The sequence below is a fragment of the Podarcis pityusensis genome (assembly GCF_964106645.2).
Source record: "Podarcis pityusensis genome assembly, chromosome: 2".
NCBI classification, from domain to species: domain Eukaryota; kingdom Metazoa; phylum Chordata; class Lepidosauria; order Squamata; family Lacertidae; genus Podarcis; species Podarcis pityusensis.
Window position 1 is genome coordinate 54927640 of NC_138029.1, and position 22186 is coordinate 54949825.

Here is a 22186-nt window from a genome sequence, read left to right on the forward strand (position 1 = left end):
TTGAGAGTCCCATGGACTGCAAGAAGATCAAACCTATCCATTCTTAAGGAAATCAGCCCTAAGTGCTCACTGGAAGGACAGATCCTGAAGCTGAGGCTCCAATATTTTGGCAACCTCATGAGAAGACTCCCTGGAAAAGACCCTGATGTTGGGAAAGATTGAGGGCACTAGGAGAAGGGGACGACAGAGGATGAGATGGTTGGACAGTGTTCTTGAAGCTACCAGCATGAGTTTGACCAAACTGCGGGAGGCAGTGGAAGACAGGAGTGCCTGGTGTGCTCTGGTCCATGGGGTCACGAAGAGTTGGACATGACTAAACGTCTAAACAACAACAACAACACCTAATGAGGCATTTGAGCTGACCTGAGGTTATTGGATTTTCAGCTATCCTTATGGCCTTGAAGAATTTTCTGTCCTCAGGAAAGGAATACAGATAAGAAACAAGCCACTTGGCCTATTTACATGCTCAGTGAGCTCATCAGCCTGAGCACCAGCCCGTGTAGCCTGGTTTCAGTCCCATATCATCTCACTGGGTGCTTCCAGGTAGAGAATTTTTCAGGAGTGTGGTTCACTGATTCTATGTGCCTGACCCCTGCAGGATCTCATAGGAAGAGTGCAAATCCCCAGGCTGATTCGTCACTGTCGACCAATCGGAGACCAGCAGTGTTCCTCTGCTTATTTATGTACATAATGCCAAAATAAGATCCTAAACAGTTTACAAAATATAAGAACCGTTTAGAGAACATTGTGCACAGTAGTTAAATTACACAACAAAACAATCCCATTAAAACAAAAATGGTCAGAATGAAAACGTAATTAAGATTTAAAGCATTTATGCTCTGCATTTTTCCGTAAAAGGCTAAAAAGATAAAGCCACCATTTAACAACTTAAAATAAAACCACCAGCCTTCTATCAACCCAGAGACGTCTTTTTGTTTTGTTTTTACTATCTTCTGAAAGTCCATTAAAGGTGTGTGGGTGGGTGTGGGTGAGAAATGTGAGGAGAGGGCCCTAATCCAATCCTGCTTTTCGAATCTGTGTGCTTCCTCTACTCCAGCCTAAAGGGGGTTAACAGAACTGCCAGCTTCTTTCTGTTCATTCCCCCACCCCATCCCCACAAAAGCCAGTTTGAAAATGTGGGTGGACAGTAGCAACTGAAGCATCTTTCTTTCAGACAAAACAAAAAAAGTTCTACATTTCAGAAACTTGCCATGCATAATTATGGTTGATCTTGGAAGAAAACAGAATTATACTTGTTTAAAAAGAAGCCAATTATCAAGGGTTGATCAAAAGGAGACAGTGCTATCAAGATACACTTTTGAAGCACTCTGAAATGCTTTTTTTAAAAAAAATAAAAATAAATCACATTCCTTGCTACCTTGTAAACAAAAAACGCTTTAAAAAGTTACAGCTATTGGAGGGGACACCAACAAAAGCGCAGGTCACTAATACTGTCTTTGAAGTGAAGAGGCTGTAAATTTCCACCATTTTGTTTTACTTTTTTTTATTGCTACCTGCCAGGTATCTGAAATACAATCTCTTTCAAAAGCTCTTACTTTATGTCTCATGAAGCAAATTCCACCCCCTTCCCCTTGAATGTGCAAGTAGGGTCCTATTAGCTGTGGTGAAGAGCATTTTTATCCAAGGATTGTAAGACCCAAGTAGCATTGCAAAGGTTGTCTTATTTGCTACCGTCTCCTTATCCTGTTAACGCCACTCTCTGTTCAGTGCCCTTCTCTCACTTTTTCTCCCAGCCTCCCCTCCTCACTCATTTTCAAGTCAGTTCCTTTCCACTCTTTCAGTTTGTTGTGTTTAGGAAAGAGCAGTATGAAATATAAACTGAGGAAACCAGCTTTTTTCTGAGCACCTTTTGCCTTGGGTTGCCAGCTTTTCTACTGGTCCTCCAAGGACTCAGCTACACAGCTGCAAATAAAACATTTTAAGTGTGTTGTAAAGTGCATTATACAAATGTGTCTAGAAGGCGATTGTGAGCCATGGCAAATTCAAAATGTTTTTCAAAACGTTTTTTACAACAGCATTTTCACAACTTTTTTTATATGTGTGTATATTCAACCAAAGTGTCCTTATTTCCCAAGGACAGTCTTGGATTTACAGAAGCCATCCCAGTTTCTGATTTGATCCCAGAATGTCCTGCTTTTCCTTAGGACGTCCCTATTTTCATCAGAGTAATGTTGGAGGTTATGGAGCTATGCGATCCCTGAGCCAAGGAGTTAACTATACAACCTTAAGAAGACATCCGAAGGCAGTCCTGTATAGGGAAGTTTTTAAATGTTGAATGATCTCCTTAGCTTTTACCACAAGCAGAATTTGAGTGGTTGCAGCTTTCCTTAACAAAGCATCTCCATGAGAGATAACTTCACCTGTTCATATGTGCACTTGCTCATCAAACTGCTGGTCAAGGGACAGGAAAGGTGAAAAAGGTGGTCTCTCTGCTTGTTTTGGTTATAAAATCAAGTTCACTCATGATGATTTAAAATGCTGGCCTCAGTGAGCCAGCCATATAAAAGCACTGGCCTTATAGGCCACAGTTTAGCCTATGATGATTACAACAATGGGTGCTTAAGGTTCACCAGGGTTGTAGCTTCCTAAAGCCACTCCTTTAAACATTCCATAGGAGATGCTGTTTCACTGTTCCAACAATCCTGCCAAAGAGTCGTCCTTTTTGAATTGATTCTATGCTATTTTGAAAACCAGGGTAGAGTTGTTCCAGGAAACACACCATCAAATGGAAAAAGTGCTCCTAGGTTAGCTAAGTGCACCTTTAATCCTCACTGGCTCTAATGATCCATTTGCAGCTGGAAGCCAGAAGCAAGCACCTTTCGCCATAACCTTCCACATGTTACCTTGATGATAGAAAAACTCTTTTCTTGTACACTTAGAAGGAGCAGACTACCTCCTTAAAACCATTCTTGTGTTTGCAAACCAAGTTCAGCCCAGGCCTCTCTGATGGCTTTGACAAGGACAAGAAAGCCGTCATAGGTAACCTTTTCTTCCAAATAGGGCCACCTCATGGGACGCAGGTGGCCATTTTTAAGTGGATTGTTTGCCATGACTAAATCCCCTCTTTTTCCCCATCTCTGAATCTGGTTCAAGTATTATTAGTATGAAAGCATTTATCAAATGTAGACACTTGCCATAAATTTTGTTCTAAGAAATTCTGATAGTGAAAACATACCTGTTATCTCAGGTGTCTGGAGATACTTGACTTATTGTGGTTTCCACTTATACCTAAGGTCTTTGTTTGATCTGATGCTGTCAGCCCAAAATTGTTTTATATTGCATGTTAGTGTATTAGTACTATATGGTTGGTTTGTTTGATAATGATGATGATATTTCTTACTTGCCTTTTACTGTAAAGCTCCAGGGTTGGTTATGACAGTATAAAATACATTATAATCAGTCAACATAATTTACAATCAGCTGAATAGGGTGGTAAAGAAGTGAATGTTTTACACTGGAAGCCATTCAATGATGGTGCTAAATGCACGCTGTGGGGCAGGAATTCTACACTTTTCCAGAAATCATCCTGTGATTCCTACATAATGAAGAGTCACCTATAAATTTGGTTGACAAACGCATTGCTAATCAGGTTGGAATGCCCGTCTCTTAGCCACTATACTAGCTCTTTGCTAGTTTTTGTACCTGCACTGCTCTGTCCTCTGTCTTTATTTACAGTGGTATAAAACAAGCAAATAAATGGGGGAAATTACACCTCCACTTTTCACAGTTTGTTTACATGTAGGGAGAGACATTTTTGTGCACAACAAGGCAATGACGTATCTTCCACAATGGCATACAAATTAATATGGCTAACCTGACCCAGCAATCCACCCCCTCCCACATGTAAACAAGCCACACTGCAGCCAACTGAATGCAACCAATCAAGCTCTGGGCTCTCTAACCCAGGCTTCCTCAACCTTGGCCCTCCAGATGTTTTGAGACTACAATTCCCATCACCCCTGACCACTGGTCCTGCTAGCTAGGGATCATGGTAGTTGTAGTCCAAAAACATCTGGAAGGCCGAGGTTGAGGAAGCCTGCTCTAACCTCTCACAATCTCTCTCTCTCTCTCTATACACACATACGTGTGTGTGTGTAAGCAAAGGACTTATCTACATGCTGCTGACACAAACCCCTACACTAACACTATGTCGTCTGTATTTATTGGGAACATAGGAAGCTGCCTAATACTGAGTCAGACTCATTGGTCCATCTGCGGTTTACCTGACTGGCTGTGGCTCCCCAGGGTCTCGGGGAGGGATCTCTCCCAGCCAGAGCTGGTCTTAGTGGTTCATTGTGCCAGGGCACCGGCCTCTCAGGGGCGCCCTAGCGAGTGCCAGCAGCCTCCCCTTTCCTTGCATGCCCACCAGCTGCACCCGGCCAACTATATGGCTGGTGGGCATGCAGATTCCTTCCCAAGCCTCTGCAGGAGGAGAGTGATCCCCAAAGAGGCTTAGGATGGAAGCTGTGCAGCTTCCCTCCCAAGCCTCTGCATCTGCTAAAGACAGCCCTGCTCCCGGTTGTCGTCCTCCTGCTTCCTGGTGAAAGGCAGCGCGCAGCCTTCCTGGGCTGCCTTCTCTGGTGCCCTGACGCCAGAAAGCATATCTGCCAGCACGTTTTCTTGCTTGGTCACTGCCACCACGCCGGGGATCAGAGCAGTGGGGGAGGCAGAGGACATTTTCCACTGCCCCCTTCCTTGTTTTGGAGTTGCCAGGGGGACACCGGAGGGATCTTTGCACCACGGCACTGGATGTGCTTAAGACAGCCCTGCTCCCAGCCCTACCTGGCAAGGCTATGGATTGAACCTGGGACCTTCTACATGCAAGGCTGATGTCTACAACTGCTCTACACCTAGCTTATGTTCTTAAAGGTAAAGTGACCCCTGACCATTAGGTCCAGTCATGACTGACTCTGGGGTTGCGCGCTCATCTTGCTCTATAGGCCGAGGGAGCTGGCGTTTGTCCGCAGACAGCTTCCAGCTCATGTGGCCAGCATGACTAAGCTGCTTCTGGTGAACCAGAGCAGCACACGGAAACGCCGTTTACCTTCCCACCAGAGTGGTACCTATTTATCTACTTGCACTTTGACGTGCTTTCAAGCTGCTAGGTTGGCAGGAGCAGGGACTGAGCAACAGGAGCTCACCCCGCCGCGGGGATTCGAACTGCCAACCTTCTGATCGGCAAGTCCTAGGCTCTGTGGTTTAACCCACAGTGCCACCCGCGTCCCTGCTTATGTTCTTACCCCCCCCAATAAGATCGATATTTCCTAAAGATTCCTTTAAGAAAAAGTTTACCCTTCTTGCATGATACACAGATCATAATAGAATGGGCCTTACTTGTGTACCGGCCAGTCTTGGTTGCAATTAACACTTCCTCTTTTTTACTCTTCCCCCTTTTTTTCCTTCCCTCCCCCAAAGAAGCCTTCCAAAGGCAGCCTTTTGACTAAGACAATTGGACTGGAACCCCTGAACCCTTTTCCGCGTCGCAGCGATGCAGGAGGAGTCATTAAAGGCCAGCCATTTGCGCTTTGTCTGCAGCCCTCTCCTGGAAGAGTCCCTCGATGCGGTCACAGTGCCACATTCCTCTATTCTCATTAGTGTCCTTGAATTATGTATGTACAGGAATAAAGGGCACGGTTTTATGTTCTGGTGCTGCTTTATCTCTACAAAATTACATTCAGCAGAAAGTTCGAAATGGAAAAGCTTTTAACCTTTGGAAGTGGCGGGTGATCTTTGTCCATCTGCATTAGTACAGAGTGACATGCTAATGGAACAAATGCCACACGTCGCAGGAGACTCCTGCTGCTCTGGGCTCTGTTCCCCCGCTTCTCTTTAGTGATCAGGGGAACTAATGGGAGCCCGCGGACAGTAGCAGTATCTAGGAACAAGTTGTTGCCTTAATTGTATAAGAGATGGGAAGTTAGGAGAGACCACTCTACTGTTTGGAGGCTTCTGAATACCCATTGCCGGAGAAAGGAATGCTGTTGCTCTTGGGTGCTGTTTGTGGCTTCTCATAGGCATCTGGTTGACCCCTGTGTGAAAAGGATGCTGGACTAGATGAGCCACTGGCCTGACCCAGTAGGCTCCTATGAAGAGGAACAAGTTCACATAAATTGCCCCCACAAGTCTGAGATGCTACACAAGGGGACAACCTACATGGATAGCCATGCCCTATTTGTGAACTTCCTAGACCAGGAAGACAGAAGTTGTGGCTTCCAGATGTTGTTAAACTGCAACCCCCATCATCCCTGACCGTTGGCTATGCTTGCTGGGACTAGTGAGAGTTGGAGTCTGGCAGCCTCTGGAGGACGACAGGGTTCCTCATCTCTCTCTGAGAGGCATCTGCTTGGCCACTGTTGGAATGTTAGGGTAGAAAAATCAAGGTCTGATCCTGTTGGAAACATTAGAAGAGGACAGCCAAATTAAATTTAGAAAATATGAGGAGATAAAAGACCAGCTTTCTGGTTGGTTGGAACACCATCAAATATACAAAATATTTAAACAAGATAAAAAGATTGGATTTGATAATCAGCCCTCTAAACTCGAAACAGAATTAATAAATAATAAAATCAGGGTAATTTTGAGAATATATCGACTCCTCCTGGAATGGGAAGTTAAGGAGGAGGAGGTTAAGGAAACAGTGATTAGATGGGCACAGGACATTGGATGTCAATTAATGATAGCCAAATGGGAAGAGCTTTGGAAAACAAATATGAAATTTACGGTGTGTTATAACATCAAAGAAAATATGTTAAAGATGCAGCACAGATGGTATCTCACCCCCTCAAGACTATCAAAGATGTTAAAAAACTTAGTGAATACTTGTTGGAGGTGTGGTGGGAGTAATGGCGACATGTATCATATGTGGTGGACATGTAGGAAGATCAAAGTGTTCTGGGGCTTAATTTACGAGGAGTTGAAAAAAATGTTTGGAGTAACTTTTTAAAAAAGACCAGAGGCATTTCTGTTAAGCATTGTTGGCAGGGACATCCCGAAGGCCTTTAGGAACAAGAAGCCCCGACAATAACGGACTGGCATTACAAGCTAAAAGAATGTGCTGAAATGGCGCAGTTAACAAATACCCTGAGAGGCAATTCAAAACAAAAAATTATGGAAAAGTGGGATAGATATAAAACATATGTTCAAAAATACAGTAAAGGTTCACTGTCTATGCTAGCATTTAATTGACGTTAGAGTGAGACTGAGTTGAGAAATAAGACTAAGAGAACATATTGATATAGGAATGTATTAGATAATATGTAAAGAAATATACAATAATAAGAGTACATTCATTTGTAAAAAAGGAATATACAGCAGGAAAGACAGGAAGTCTAGTGTGTTGGTATGTATACGATTTTTTGGGGGAAAATTGTTTTTGTTTTTTCTCTTTGTTCTTTCTTTTTTGTTTCATTTTCTTTCTAGGTATATAAAATTTGTATATAATTTTTGTATACATGTTGGAAATTATATTATAGTAAGTCCTGTAATGTAATATGACAACGTTTACCAATGTAATATAAGAATGTTAACAAATAAATGAAATGCAAATTAAAAAATGGGGGACAGCAGCTACAGCACACAACTGTGAATTATCCTCTCCCTTAAAGATGAACAACTCATACATTTACACGTGCAGTTGCAAATGTTTATCAGTCCTTCTAGGACTTCAGGATTGGGTGCAGGATTGGATGGGCCATTGGTCTGACTCAGCAGGACCTTTCTTATGTTCTCATGTGCTCCCTGTAGCAGGTTGTGGAGGAAGGTAGAGAAAAGGTGGAAGCACCAGAGGATAACTGAGTCTCATCATTCATTTCAGCAGACATTAGTCTCTGGCTGCACAGCCAGGAGACCCAATTTCATTTACTTTCTGATCGAAAAGAATGTGTGGATTTACAACTGACTGGTAATATAAAAGCAATGACCTTAAAAGGAGCAAAGTGGATGATTGAAATCTAATAGTGTTGGAACATACAAAAATGACAGCATTATGGAATAAAAAATAACAAGGCAGTATCTGAATCCAATGATGCATTCAATCAAATGAGTCTTTAGTTATCTGGTAAATAGCCACCAATCCTGTTTAAAATGACAGTGCCTATTGTCTGTTCTTGCATTACCTAATAGTAGTAATTGACAGGGGAAAAACAAGACATAGCAATAATAGAAGTAAAGTATTTTATTATTATTATATTATTATGAGCCTGACTATTAGACATTTAACTCCCCCCCCCCAACCATTAAACACTAACTTTCTGCATTAGTTTTGGTGTTGAGCTAAAGAGACAGATCAGGGATGCTGTCGGTGTACTTGCCCATTCAGCTGCTCAACAGCCTCTCGGACGGAGGTGGTCTCACTGCCCTTTGCACAGCAGACTCCGCAAACAGACACTAAGCAAGATATTGGACCTGTGACCAACAGCTCCAAGAGAAAGCCAAACGAGGTTCCTCCTAGCGGATAGGGACAAGGACATTACTGCTTCAGTGGCTTCCTTTTCAATCGCCATCTTACCCAAAAGGCTTCTTAATGAATCATCTCTCTAGGGAATAGACAGGGTGAAGCAGAACAATTGAGTACATTGTGATCCTCGACAGCCTCACTCCTGTCTCTTTTAAATTTATCCCAGGGTTTTGAAATGTTTTAACTCATAATGCCAATAAAATGCCAATATTTGTATTGTATTGTATTGTATTGTATTGTATTGTATTGTATTGTATTGTATTGTATTGTATTCAGGTGGTCTCAGGAGTGGTTTTGACTGGCTTCAACATCCATCCTGAGGATGGGTCAGGTCTGGGTCAGGAATTCATGGCTTCCATGGATACCATGCACCTGTTTGAAATCATCACCAGTTCAAAGCACAAAGCAGTGCGCCTTGAATTAGGCGGAGAGAGGTGGGGTCTGGAAACAGGAGTGTGTATGGATGTCACTCCATTGCCATGGTCAGACCACTTCCTGGTGGGGTATGCAGCAACTACTGTATTCTCCCCTGCAAGGATGGGAGACCAGTTAGGATGAGAACTGAAACATAGCCTTCCTTCAAAATGAGATCACCAAAGGTCCAAGGAGGTGAATGGAAAACCCAATGGTCATTTGCTCTGATTGAGCACTAAAGAGCAGTTTTTAAATTAAACTTGGTACACTCTTAGGAATTTGGTTGTTTCTTGTTGTCTTTGGGGTATTGCCCTTTTGCTGTGGGTATTTTATTATATCAAGATCATATGAAGCAGCTCCCTACACTGGATAAGAAATAGAGTCTTAAGTTTGACATATAAGCACCCGAACACCAAACTTTCCCATTGTCACAACAATTCCTGCAACTGTGTGTCTTAAATTTGTCACCCAGATTTTTTTGCTATTTTTTGTGTGGCCTCGGCATCTTTTTTTGGGTTTTTTGATTTAGCCACCCACCTAACAGCACCCTCTGCTTAAATTCAGCCACTTCAGTTAATCTTTAGCCAGCGCCAGCTCCTCCTATTGTTGCTCTCTTGCTCTTTTCATAGTAAGTCTTGTCATGGTGTGGGTGGCAGTTTCCGTAATGGGGTTCTGTGCCTCATTACTTGATCCAAACTGCTGGATCCAAAATAAGCTGAGAGACTTCCCCCATCTTTTTTAAAAATGCTTTTTTTCTTCTTTAGCTTCTAAGATGACAATTTATCCTAAGATAACAGAACAGACGGTGGGGGGGGGGGGGCTTAGGAGAATTAGTCAATTCCATTAATACCATACAGATGCTTTTGTGCTATTGTGAAGTATTTTTTTTTGTAAAAACTATAGGACAGTGAACAAAAAGTGTCAGTTCAGTTATTCAAAAATACTTATTTTAAAAGCAGAGAAACACTGTGTACTTTATGCTTGTTTATTTTCTTGGTATTAATTTTGAAAGCTTATAAAAAGCACATAGAGTGCATGTGAAAATTTTGCTTTTACATTGAGGAGAGTTTTTTTAAAAAATATAAATAATCTTAAAGGAACCAGGCAATTTATTACATCTCAAGATCTCTGGATTCTTTTTTAAATTAAACTTTGGACACTCTTAGGAATTTGATTGTTTCTTGTGGACTTTGGGGTATTGGCCTTTTGCTGTGGGTATTTTATTATACTGAGATCATATGAGGCAGCTCCCTGCACTGAATAAGAAATGGGGTCACCGCAAAGGGGTTAAGGAGCTAGAGTGTAGCGACCATTATCTCTAATTTGTTCTGAATTGGACATATCCAGGGCACTCTAGAAACCACTATAGATTGAGTATTCCTTCATAGGTCTATTTTTGCCTATTTTCAGGGATGCATTGAGATTCCAGCACTGATCTGGACGGTGCATATTAATAACCCTTGTTCTATATCCTTCAATATGGCAGCAGTAGCGAACCTTTCTACTTCTTGTTTCTCAATCATTAAAAAATTACGATTAGGTTTTGGCCTACTCTTCTGGAGCGGGTTTTGATCAAGGTCTCCTTGACAGAGCCCAGCCATATGGTGGGAGGGAAGGGAGTTATTTTTATTGACCGCAGCAAGAATTCCCACACAATTGGACATTCGTCTCTTAAAATGTCTGGCTCACAGCTGTTCAGTTGGTCTTCAGTTATGGTATCTGTGTCACTCCTAGCAATCAGTAGGCCAAATGGAGGACACATTATCCCCGAGGCTGAGATTCTTCACCCCTGCTATACATCTTTATTTTGAAGCAAGTCCTGTTGCATTCAGTGGGGCTTTCTCTTGTGTGTCTTAGGGCTGCAGCCTGACATAACTGCATAACTTCCTTTAAAGTTCATTGATGCTAATTGCAGCAAATAAGCAGCGCTTGGTGAATGCAGTTAGTATATGGGCGTTGTTGTGACAGAAACATAAAAGGAGCAGGGCCTTGGCAAATCTTTCAGTATCTTCTAGAACTACCAACTGTGGCAAGTAACAAAGTTTGTTATCAAGATACTTGCAACCCTGGAAGTTTCTGCTTTTTTAAAACATATATCCTGAAGTTATTCCTGCTAGGAATGTTATTCTTTAGGGTGGGGATTTTGATCGAGAGCTTTAGGCATTCTATTGTTGGAACGATTCTATAAATAGCCAAACTGAGCCAGGTGCACAAAATACATAAGAACATTTTTATCGATCAACTTTTGTTCTGGAGAGTGTGCAAGCATTTTATTGTTCACAGTTTAGTTCCTGTAGAACTGGGAAGCTGGTCTAGGGTTGGGGGTGGGTTGGCTCAAAACAGCAGAGCACAGTGAGGTCCCTGGTTTAGGGGAGGGAGAGACAGATGCACTACCTTCTCTTGCATGCTCCATTTAGGATTAAAAAACCCCAAATCAACCACTCACACTTTATAGCCAGCTAGGTAAGTGTATGTTTAATTCAGCTAGAGCATGGGTAGGCAAACTAAGGCCTGGGGGCTGGATCCGGCCCAATCGCCTTCTAAATCTGGCCCACGGATGGTCCAGGAATCAGTGTGTTTTTACATGAGTAGAATGTGTGCTTTAATTTAAAATGCATCTCTGAGTTATTAGTGGGGCATAGGAATTCATTCATCCCCCCCCCAGTCTGGACCCTCACAAGGTCTGAGAGACAGTGAACCGACCCCCTGCTGAAAAAATTTGCTGACTCCTGAGCTAGATCACCATTAACAATGGAGGATGCAGCATAAGTTCTTAAGAACATATTTCAAAGGCGCTGTGTAATTTCACCTCTCATTTTTGCTTCGAACACCAATGCTTGAGAAAGAATGCATGATGTGAAAACTTGCATTATTTTACACAAACCATTGGCTAGGTCACGGGACTCATTCCATCTTCCAGGTGGGTTAGCAGTTACCACCTAGCAACCAAGATGTTGACACCTGTAGGCTTGGACCCTCCAGTAAGTTAATTTAAGGAAGTTCACAGAAGGGAATGTGCCATACTCTCATTCCCCTTGCAGCTACCCGATCACTGCCCACCCCCAAGTCTCTCTGGAGGTCAGGAGGTCCTCTTGAACATTGTGGGATAGGACACAGGGTCTGCTAGGAGGTCAGGGAAGGGGAAACCTTTTCTTTTGTGAACTTTCTTAAGCTATTTTAGTTTACAAGCCTGCAAGATTGAGGGATATGGAGGAGGGCCTCAGATGACGATTGAAGCATGTGGAGAAGAATATACAGAAGGAGGTGGTCCTTAAAGTATAGCCAGGTTCCAAGCCATTTTGAGCTTTAAAGGTTAGCACCTTGACTTGAGCTCAGAAGCAAACTGGCAGCCAGTGCTAAATTGTGCATGACCCAGTCAATCTGCCCAGTACCCAGGTGGAGACAAATTGGTTACTATGGGCACTGCCAGCTAGACAGTTTCCCTAGCATTCAGCACACAGGCGCAGCACACCTGGACGCCGCATGGGACCAGCAATGATTCTCTAGGCTGCTTGCAGGTCATGGCAGATGGCTCAATATATCAGCTTTCTCTTCCTTTGACAGCCAGAGTAGTATGGTGGGTGCAGTTTTGGAAACAGGAGTGGAAATCAGGATTGAAACCCATGCTTATTTTTGAAGGTGCAGCATGACCTTTGGGAAGTTGATGTGAGGACATGTTGGCCAGGTGTTCTTTGGAGGAAGAGTGGTATACAAACGTGATGTGATAATTTGCTTATATTTGCATGTGACAATTTTTCTATTGAGTAAGCAGCTTCAGAGTTGCAGACCACAGGAGAGATGTGTGTAGAGTTGCCATATTTTGAAGAGCAAAAAAGAGGATGCTATGACGGCCATTCAAAGCAAATAAATGCAATTTGTCCCAAATTTTACCCCTGGAAAAGAGGACATGTGGATGCTCATGTCCAATGATGTCTATGTGCATCTCTCTTGCTGAATGCTCAGCGCAACCCAAAAGACACACAAGCAATTGCTGCTTTGTGCTTTTCATGCATTTCCCTGCAAAGAAGTGCTTTCCATGTGGGGAAGTTGAAATGCTCAGTCTGAAGCAGCCTTAAGTGAATGCCCGTCTATAACATACCATCCTGACAAGCACAGCATGGGAGTGAAAATCTGAAATCAAGAGCAATCATCAACAGTCTGTGCCTAGGCATCATGCAGAGGTATCGTTTGTTACCAAACATGGAATATTTATTCTGCGCATGGTGGTGCACGGAGTGCTCAAAATGAGCCATTTCCAGGCACACGTTTGTTTTCATTGAAGAGACATGCTGTGCTAATAAACCATTTCACTCTCCCTTCCCAGTTTATTTTATTTTGGCCTGGGGCATTTCTCCCACATTTAGTACAAATAATGAACTTCAGAAGCGAGGGGTAGCATTTAGAATGAGAAAATATGAACGTCACGAATCTATGGCTGCAAGAAATTCCTCTGCTAGGATGCTCATTGACACATTTTCCTACATATCTCCTCTTGACATGCACAGTGCTGCTCTGGACACCCAAAGGAACAAAGGGATATACTTTACACCCCTCCTTGAGAGGTTCGGAGGGTGGCAACACAAGAACGGGCCTTCTCTGCAGTGGCTCCTCATCTGTGGAATGCCCTCCCCAGGGAAGTTCACCTGGCACCTTCATTATACACCTTTAGGCACCAGGAAAAAACGTTCCTTTTTAACCAGGCCTTGGATGATCCAATCTACATCCTATGCCCTTTTAAAATGTGTTTTTTGGTGGGGTAGGGGCTATTGGGTTGTTGTTTTTATTTTTATTAGGTATTTTGTGGTTTTTATGTCTTGATTTTATTCTGTGAACTGCCCTGAGACCCCCGGGTATAAAGTGGTATATAAATTCAATAATAATAATAATAATAATAATAATAATAATAATAATACTGGGTCAGACTATTGATCTCTCTTGCTCAGTACTGCCTACACTGACTGGAAGCAGTTCTCCAGGGATTGAACCTGAGACCAGCTGTATGCAAAGCAGATGTTCTCCTACTGAGCCATGGCCCTTTCCCATAGCCACAAATTGTTTTGTCGCAGGGCAGTTTCCGTCAGACTTATCTTGTGTCACCTTCCTCCATGCCTTGACACATAACTTCAAGCTGCATCTGTTGTGAGCCTTTGAGTCAGATTTCCAAGCAAGCAATTATTTTGTTGACCTTTGTGTTGATTGAAATGCATCTATTCATGGACCACATGCCAGTTCACAAGCATCCTATACCAAGTAATCAATTTGCATTGGATGCAAATCATTAGGCTTAAAAGTAAGTCATGCTGAGAGCTGGTCTACACAAAAGAATTTCTCGACCTTCCCTGGGGAAGAGTAACTTCATACCAATATGGAAAATAAATATCCATGAAAGAATCAACCAATACACATTTTGTCATTATTATGTTCAGAGTCTAGACAGTATCACGATCAGCTGGTCATTAAGTGGTTTGAAGGACAGCAACACCCAGGTAAAAAAGGATGTGAATGCATTTGCAACTGACGTGGTCTCAAGCAATAAAGTAATGAACAAATTCAAGCCAACCAGTGAAAGTGACAACTTAGAAATTGCTGTTGTTGCCCCGGCGACTGACAGCCCCTTTCTTTATATCTGCAGAACTGAACGTGCCAGTCTCCAATCAATTCAATCATACAAATCGGCATTAAAAAACAAAACAAAGAATATGCTATTCAGAACACAGTGAAAAACAACAAAGTCTGTAATGTGTAATATCTTGAGGGCTGCTTTTTCCAATCCCCATCCATTAGGCATGAGGGAATTTGTGGCATGCTGTTAATTAACATAAAAATTAGTCATTTGAAATGCTGAGTATAATTTGATGTTACACCACAAGAAACAGCCAAGGGCCAAATTGCATGTTACATTATTTGTGCTCCCCCCCCCCCTTTTAGTGCTTAAAATGGACACTTTTATTCTCAAGAAAAGGCAGCTGCAGGGCCCTATTCTGAAACACCCTGAAATCACCTTTCCCTGGCTGCTTTTTATCCCCAAAGGTGCTGCTTGAAAACCTTACGGACTACTATCTATCACTGGATACCATCAGCTAAGTTGTGAAACTAACTATCTATTTCATGTCTTGATCTTGAACCCCAGATTTGTTGCAGTCCAGACTAAACAGGTTCATTTTCTTCAAGGCAGCTTTTATACAACCTAGTTAGCCCAAAACCTAGTGCTTATCTAGTCATATGGATACCAGGCATATGAAACTCTCCTGAGAAGGGCTGTTAGTTCATCTGCAGCAGGAGTGGGGAGCTTTTCGCCCTCCAGATTATACTGAACTATGACTAGATGGAGCAAATCCCCTGTGGGGAAAGTGTTTGAGATTTTTTATTTGACAGAAAAGGCAGGTAAGAGGTGACAGGATAGAAGTGTATAAAATTATGCATGCTATGGAGGAAGTGGTACAGAAACGGGATCTTTTTATCATACCAGAACTCGTGGACATCCATTGAAACTGGATGTCAAAAGATTCAAAAATGCGGCAGCTAGACTGGTGACTGGGAGCGGTTGCCGAGACCGGTCTTGAAAGACCTACACCAGTCTTGAAAGACCTACCCTGGCTCCCATTACGTTTCCGAGCACAATTCAAAGTGTTGGTGCTGACCTTTAAAGGCCTAAACAGCCTCGGTCTAGTATACCTGAAGGAGTGTCTCCACCCCCATTGCTCTACCCGGACACTGAGGTCCAGCGCCGAGGGCCTTCTGGTGGTTCCCTCGCTGCAAGAAGTGAGGTTACAGGAAACCAGGCAGAGGGCCTTCTCGCCTGCCCTATGGAACGCCCTCCACCAGATGTCAAAGAGAAAAACAACTACCAGACTTTTAGAAGACATCTGAAGGCAGCCCTGTTTAGGGAAGCTTTTAATGTTTAATAGACTATTGTATTTTAATATTTTGTTAGAAGCCGCCCAGAGTGGCTGGGGAAACCGAGCCAGATGGGCAGGGTATAAATAAATTATTATTATTATTATTATTATTATTATTATTATTATTATTGATAAAGGAAAGTACTTCTTCACACAGCGCATTGATAAACTATAGAACTCCCTCCCACAGGAGGCAGAGATGGCCACCAACTTGGATGGATTTAAAAGAAGATTAGACAAATTCGTAGAGGATATGGCTGTCCATGGCTGCTAGCCATCATGGCTACGTTCTGCCTCCATGGTTGGAGCAGTATGCCTTTGAATACCGCTTGCTGGAAGCTGTGGGAGGGGAGAGGGTTCTTGTGCTCAAGTTCTGCTTGCAGATTTCCCACGGGCATCTGGTTGGCCACTGTAAGAATAGGATGCTGAATTAGATGGGCCTTTAGCCCGATCCATCAGGTTCTTCTGATGTTCTTAACTCCCATCAGCCCTAGCCTTGGAGACTAGTTGAGAAACAACTGAGTCGTAGGGAGGAGGCCATGTAGTTTGATGTGTAGTTCAGGCTTCCTCAAACTTGGCCCTCCAGCTGTTTTGAGACTACAATTCCCATCAGCCCTGACCACTGGTCCTGCTAGCTAGGGATCATGGGAGTTGTAGGCCAAAATCATCAGGAGGGCCCGAGTTTGAGGAAGCCTGGTGTAGTTGAATGGTGCATGTGTGCTGGCCACACCTACATTTTTATTGGTCATGCCCACTGCTGGAGTGTGCCCTTGGCCAAGAGGGAATGCAGCCCTCAGGCTTGAAAAGGTCCCCCACTCCTGATGTAGACAAGAGTGCACCAATGGTCTGACTTGCTGCATGGCAGCTTCCTATATTTCTATGGATGTCACATTCTTGCCTCCTTATCCCAAATATGTGGATGTTAGCTGTGGCTGCTCCGGGGGCAGAGGAAACATCGAACATCAGTGGCCCATTAGGGGAAATGGGGCACTGCCCCACCAACATCAGTCTTGATTCCTTCCCCCTGCCTTCTTACAACCAGTCCAGAGTGTGGTCCTGGCTGTCTGCTTCCTCCTCAGCATGAAGCCAGTGGAAAAAAGACAGTCATGGAACTGGAATTCCTCCTCAGCATGAATCTTGCCCTAGCATAACTCACCAGGGAGGGAAATGGGGGCAGAAGTAGGATTCCTTGGCTCGACCTTTCATAGTCTCCAGAACCACCTACTGTTTGCCGCCCTGCATGCTTCCTATCAGTCCCAATGGGCATCAGTCACCATTGCAGATCATCCTGAATATATGGGAAGCAATGTTTCATAGCCCTACAGATCTTAAATGGTTGGCAGCCTTATCTAGAAGCTGCAATGATTTGAATACATCAGCCACTCTGTACTTCCTTTTGCCACCTTTCACAATTTCAGTCCATTATTTGTTTTAGTTTTAGCTGTTTTCATTTGCCCTCCTGCTCTTTGACTGTTGGTCACGCTAATGCAGTTATGAACTGTTGGCTTCTGCTTTACTTGGCATCCCCCCCCCCCCAGCCCTGCTAGTGAAAGATTAAGGGGTGGGAATGGAGACTATTAAGGTTTCACTGTGGTGTTGCAGCTTCCTGGCTTCACTTCAGAGGTTCATGGCAGCAAACATATAAATCTGTCTTGAGCATGATTTATGACTTAGCATTGAAATAGTATAATGTAGAGATGCAGAAGAACTATTATGAGGCCATCTAGTCAATTCCTAGCCAGCACAGAGAATTGCATTCCTCCTGAAAATATATCTTGTAGTATTTAGTCACTGTCTGGTGAATTGGAACAGTGTTTTCACAGAACTTGAGTCTGATTAGGTTGCTGTGAGTGCGTTCTTTTCATTGATGTTGCAGAAGCATGAACAAAAGCATAGTTTTTTTCAGAAAGGTTCCATTACCTGTTTGGATTTTTTAAAAATAACAGAATATTAGCAATGCTTGAATTAATCACTAGATGAATCAATTAATGTTTTTATTGCAGATTTAATCACCCTGCCTTCCCCCATTAATCGGTGGGCCTTCATATTGCAGTTTTGATGGGGAAGCTACTTGAATACAGGGTTTCACTCTGGAACAAGCTTCCACTATTTCATTTCTTCCTGTCATACAGCTATGAAAAGGATAGGAGACTAACCATAAAGGTGGCAACTCTAGTGAAAAATGGCTTTTCCTTCCTTGTGTTATCCAAAGCCAGCAGATAATGCTGAATTCCGTGATGAAGCCACAATGGCTTTCTTGACTTGACCTGAAATCTGTAAACTAAAAATCTACAGGGTGTTGTCAAGGGATGCGGAATCTGTGGCCTTCCAAATGTTGTTGGACTCCAACTCCCATGTGCTGTGGCTAATATGGCCAATGGACAGGGATAATGAAAGTTGTAGTCCAACAACATCTCAAACCAAAGATGGAGAACCTGTGGCTCACCAGATGTTGTGACCAACTTCCACCATCTCTGACCATTGACCATGCTACCTGGGGCTCCTGAGAGTTGGAGCCTGATAACATATTGAAGGGTGTAGGTTTGCCAATCCTGGTTTGAACAACAACAACAAAAATACATCCTGATGTAGTACAGTACTGTACTTTGAAGGTGAACATGGTCACTAAGCAGTTGGAAAATGGTGGCCTTTTTTTCCTTTCCCCAAACCTTCTCTCCTCCCTTCTTATTCTTGAAACGCATTATGTGCTGCTACGAAGCCCTTTTTTTGTCCTTTTGCTTTTGTGTGAACCTGATTGCGCTACAAATCATTCCCAACTTTCTATAGCCATCACGAAGCCCTCAATTTTTCAGAAATACATAGCACTTAGGAGTCTTGGGTGTCTTGGCACTCAATTCTGATAATTGCATTATTAAAAACCCCATTGAGCAGGAATACAAATACATGACTCCCCAGGACAGCTCTGTAAAAGAGGCTGAAATTAAACTTCACAGGATTAATATGATCTTTGTTGGTGTTCATCAGTCAAAAACGGGAAAAGGGGAGTGTGGGGGTGTCGGTGGGTGAAAGAGAGAGAATCAGGATGGGAATGATAGCTGGCGGAATACCTGAAATCTTTCCATAACTCGACAAATAAAACCATTTTCTTGGATCTTTTTGTTCACACCTTCTGTTCATCCTTGGCAGCACATTCAAGAAAATGTGTTTGGAGAAGCAGCTCGTTTTAAATATAGTGTTAAGTAACAGTTGTCAAAAGCAGGATGGATGCATAAACTCTGTGGCTCGCTGCAAGTCTGGTCCAATTGGGTGCTGGGAGGTGCTGCAGGTCAGGGGTATAGAACATGTACTGTATATGGAAACCCCCTGGTCTGGCTGAATGTATCTCCAGCTGTTGGGCTGGAAAAGAGCTAGTCAGAGGCTGGAGAGATGCTGCCAGTTTGAGTGCACATTGGGCTAGAACAGGGACATCCAACATGGTGCCCTCCAGGTCTTGTTGAAGTACAAGCCTGCCCCTCCCTGCCCCTTGGCAGTACTGCCTGAGATCATTGGAGATGATCTAGAGAGCACCACGTTGCATAGCTGTCAACTTACAGATTTGAAAATAAGGGACCAGCAGCCTTGAAAATAAGGGACCAGCAGCCAAAATAAGGGACCTGCAGCCTCACCTGTTCCAGGCACTCCAGTCTTCCTGTCCTCCTGCAATCTGGTCAAACTCATGCTGGTAGCTTCGAGAACACTGTCCAACCAACTTTGTAACCAGAGGTTCAACTGAATAGAATCTGAATCACATGCACCACAAGGCCTATGCAGCCTCAACTTAAGATGGCTCCCCGGCCTGGCTTTGCACTGCAAAGTTTGCAGCAGCACGTGCAACAAAATGGCGTCCAGCATTCAAAACCCCCCTCAGCTTGCATTAACTAGCCACACACAAGGCATGCAAGCTCCACCCCCCCCCCAGTCGTTCTTAGACTTCTTATTGGGTGAGCAACACAGCCAAGCAACACAGTTGGAGCCTCCCTCCTCCCTGGCTGGCAGGGAGGGAGGGAGGGAGAGGAGCTGCTCCCTTTGAAATTTAAGGGACATCATTTAAGGGACATTTAAGGGACATCTATCAATAAGGGACAGCAGTGGGACATGGCGCTGGAATAAGGGACTGTCCCTTCAAATAAGGGACATTTGACAGCTATGCCACGTTGTCTACCCTGGCTTAGAGGACAAACTAGTGGTTTGGCTCTGACTTGGCATAAGACAGCTTTGCATGTTCAACTTAACTAATCATGGAACAGAAAGAAACACAACACAGTGGCTAGCTCAGTATAACTGCTGTTTAAGGAGAGAAAGGAATCCTCATATTTCAGTGCTAGGATGGTGGTGGAGGTGTGGGGTGCTTCAACCAACACTGTACAAGTTCCCTGGCATGGGCTGTGGCTTCTGATGTCAGCAAGGCTGACTATCCAGTCACCAACCTTAAATTTACATGATCTTGTCTGTGGCAAGCCCTGACCCCCACTGCCACACCTCCCCATAGCAGTTCCCCTCCCTTTGATATCATGACACAGTGTTTGCTTGTAGAATTGCCTAGCAAATCATTTCTCTAGCCACTGCTGAATATGAGGTTCGAAGATTATTTTTCCAGTCACAGCTTTGTTGGAAGGCTTAGCAAGACAGGTGTGTTTTCCAAGAGCACACCCCCACTATCCCTCTAGATAGCCAGTCATTTAAAGTACACTGTGCAGCCCATTTACTGTTATTATTATTTAAATATACATCCTACTCTTCCTCCAGGAAACTCACAGCAGCAGCTCCCAGGAAGTTCTTAACCCAGGCATTCAATGAGCCGAGGCCATCTTAGCTTTAATGTAACATGGGCATTAAATATCAAAGCCAACACCTTAAAGTGTGATCAAGGAGCCAATGGATAGTCTGTTCATGTGTGGTACTTCACTATAATCAAGGACTGAGCCACCATATCCTGCAATATCTGAAATTTCTAGACAGTCCTATGGGCAGTATGTTGCAGTAGCCAATGTTACTAGTAAGCCTCATTTTTTTATCTCAGTTAATTTTTATTTTTAATCTAAAATTAAGGCTTTATCCTACTGAGAGTGATCCATAATGTCTTGAGCAGGGGGTAATAATGAAGATTAAGCATGTTTAAATTTAAATAGCATATTTCAATGTATTCATTAAATTAACAGAACAAAATTAACCATAGCTTACATTGTTTTGCAATTATTACATGTAAATGAATAATTAGCTTTACTAGGAATAGTTTGATAGAAGCACGCTGTGGTGGTAGAGAAAAGGCTGTTTTGTTGTTTTCTCCCAGTGTTGTGAGCTTCAAAATTAGAATCATATATAGAGATTCAAACAATGCATCAAGAATGTACAACAAGCAATATAATGTTCATGACAGAGAGAAACCCCCAAAAGCAAGAAATTATAAATAAAACTAAATAAAGTTATATTGTGGGGAGCAAAACAATGGAAAATACTATATTGAAAATGCTCTTGGTTGTCTTACGCCAAATCAGAAGACTATTTTATTTTATTATCTTTATGACTTTGCCAACCTTCTCCTGTCCTAATCAATTTGGTCAGTTTAATCATTTTGTCAGTGTGCTGTACTTTCATCAGCCAGCCCCCAATTAGTTGTGGGAAGTTTGCACTTTCCTCATTTGTCAATGCTAACTTGTTTGTGGTGAATTCCAATCCATAGATTGGATATTCCCCATGAAAATAACATCAAAAGGTCAAAAGGGACCCAAATATCCCTGAAGAACATCTGCATGGACAGGAGACCATGTAAGCATCTCACATATGTGTTTGGGTGATTTCAATGAGAGTTGGGTTTACACAAGTGTCAGTGGGAGAGCATCTAAAAGACAGTTGCTTTTTAAAGAAGAACTGGACAGTGTGTTTCATGTCAGATAGAGAATCAAAGATGGCTGGTGGGGGAACTGACACTGTTAGTCCCCTGTACCAACTTGAGCCCCCAGTGATGCCCCCCACCCATTCCAGTTTCATCTTCTTGAAGTGCTGCAGCCAGCAACCACACCTTCGCCCCTGGATAGCCTTACCTTGTAGCAATGGTGGTGTAATAAAATGGGAACAAAGTGGACAAGCCAAAGTGCCTTGGCTCCCATCCCATGACTGCACCACTGCTGATGTTAGGGAGAGGATAATTGGTGTCTCTAGTGCTGCCAGGCACCTGAAGAGGTGGCAAATCTCAGTGGCGATACCGGAAGGGTATGTCACTCCCTTTGAGCCATGGAGGGGTGTGTGGGCCCCTGCAGGTGCCCAGGTATGTCAGGTGTGATGCTGGACTTGCTAACAATACAGATACCTTCTGGGATGGGTCATTCATGCACACAGCCATCAAATGAGGGACATGCAAGTGTGAATCAGACCATAAGGCCTGGCAGCAGGAGATGGG

At 43.2% G+C, this 22186-nt stretch overlaps 1 protein-coding gene across 1 annotated transcript in view; it reads left to right on the forward strand.

Annotated features, from left to right (window-relative positions):
- PRELID2 (PRELI domain containing 2) overlaps nt 1-14729 on the forward strand; it is a 57081-nt gene extending 42352 nt beyond the window's left edge. The window contains exon 7 of the mRNA XM_080997302.1: nt 14523-14729. The gene's annotated coding sequence lies outside the window, so the exon portion shown is untranslated. The remainder of the gene's footprint in view (nt 1-14522) is intronic.
- Nucleotides 14730-22186: the final 7457 nt, after the last annotated feature.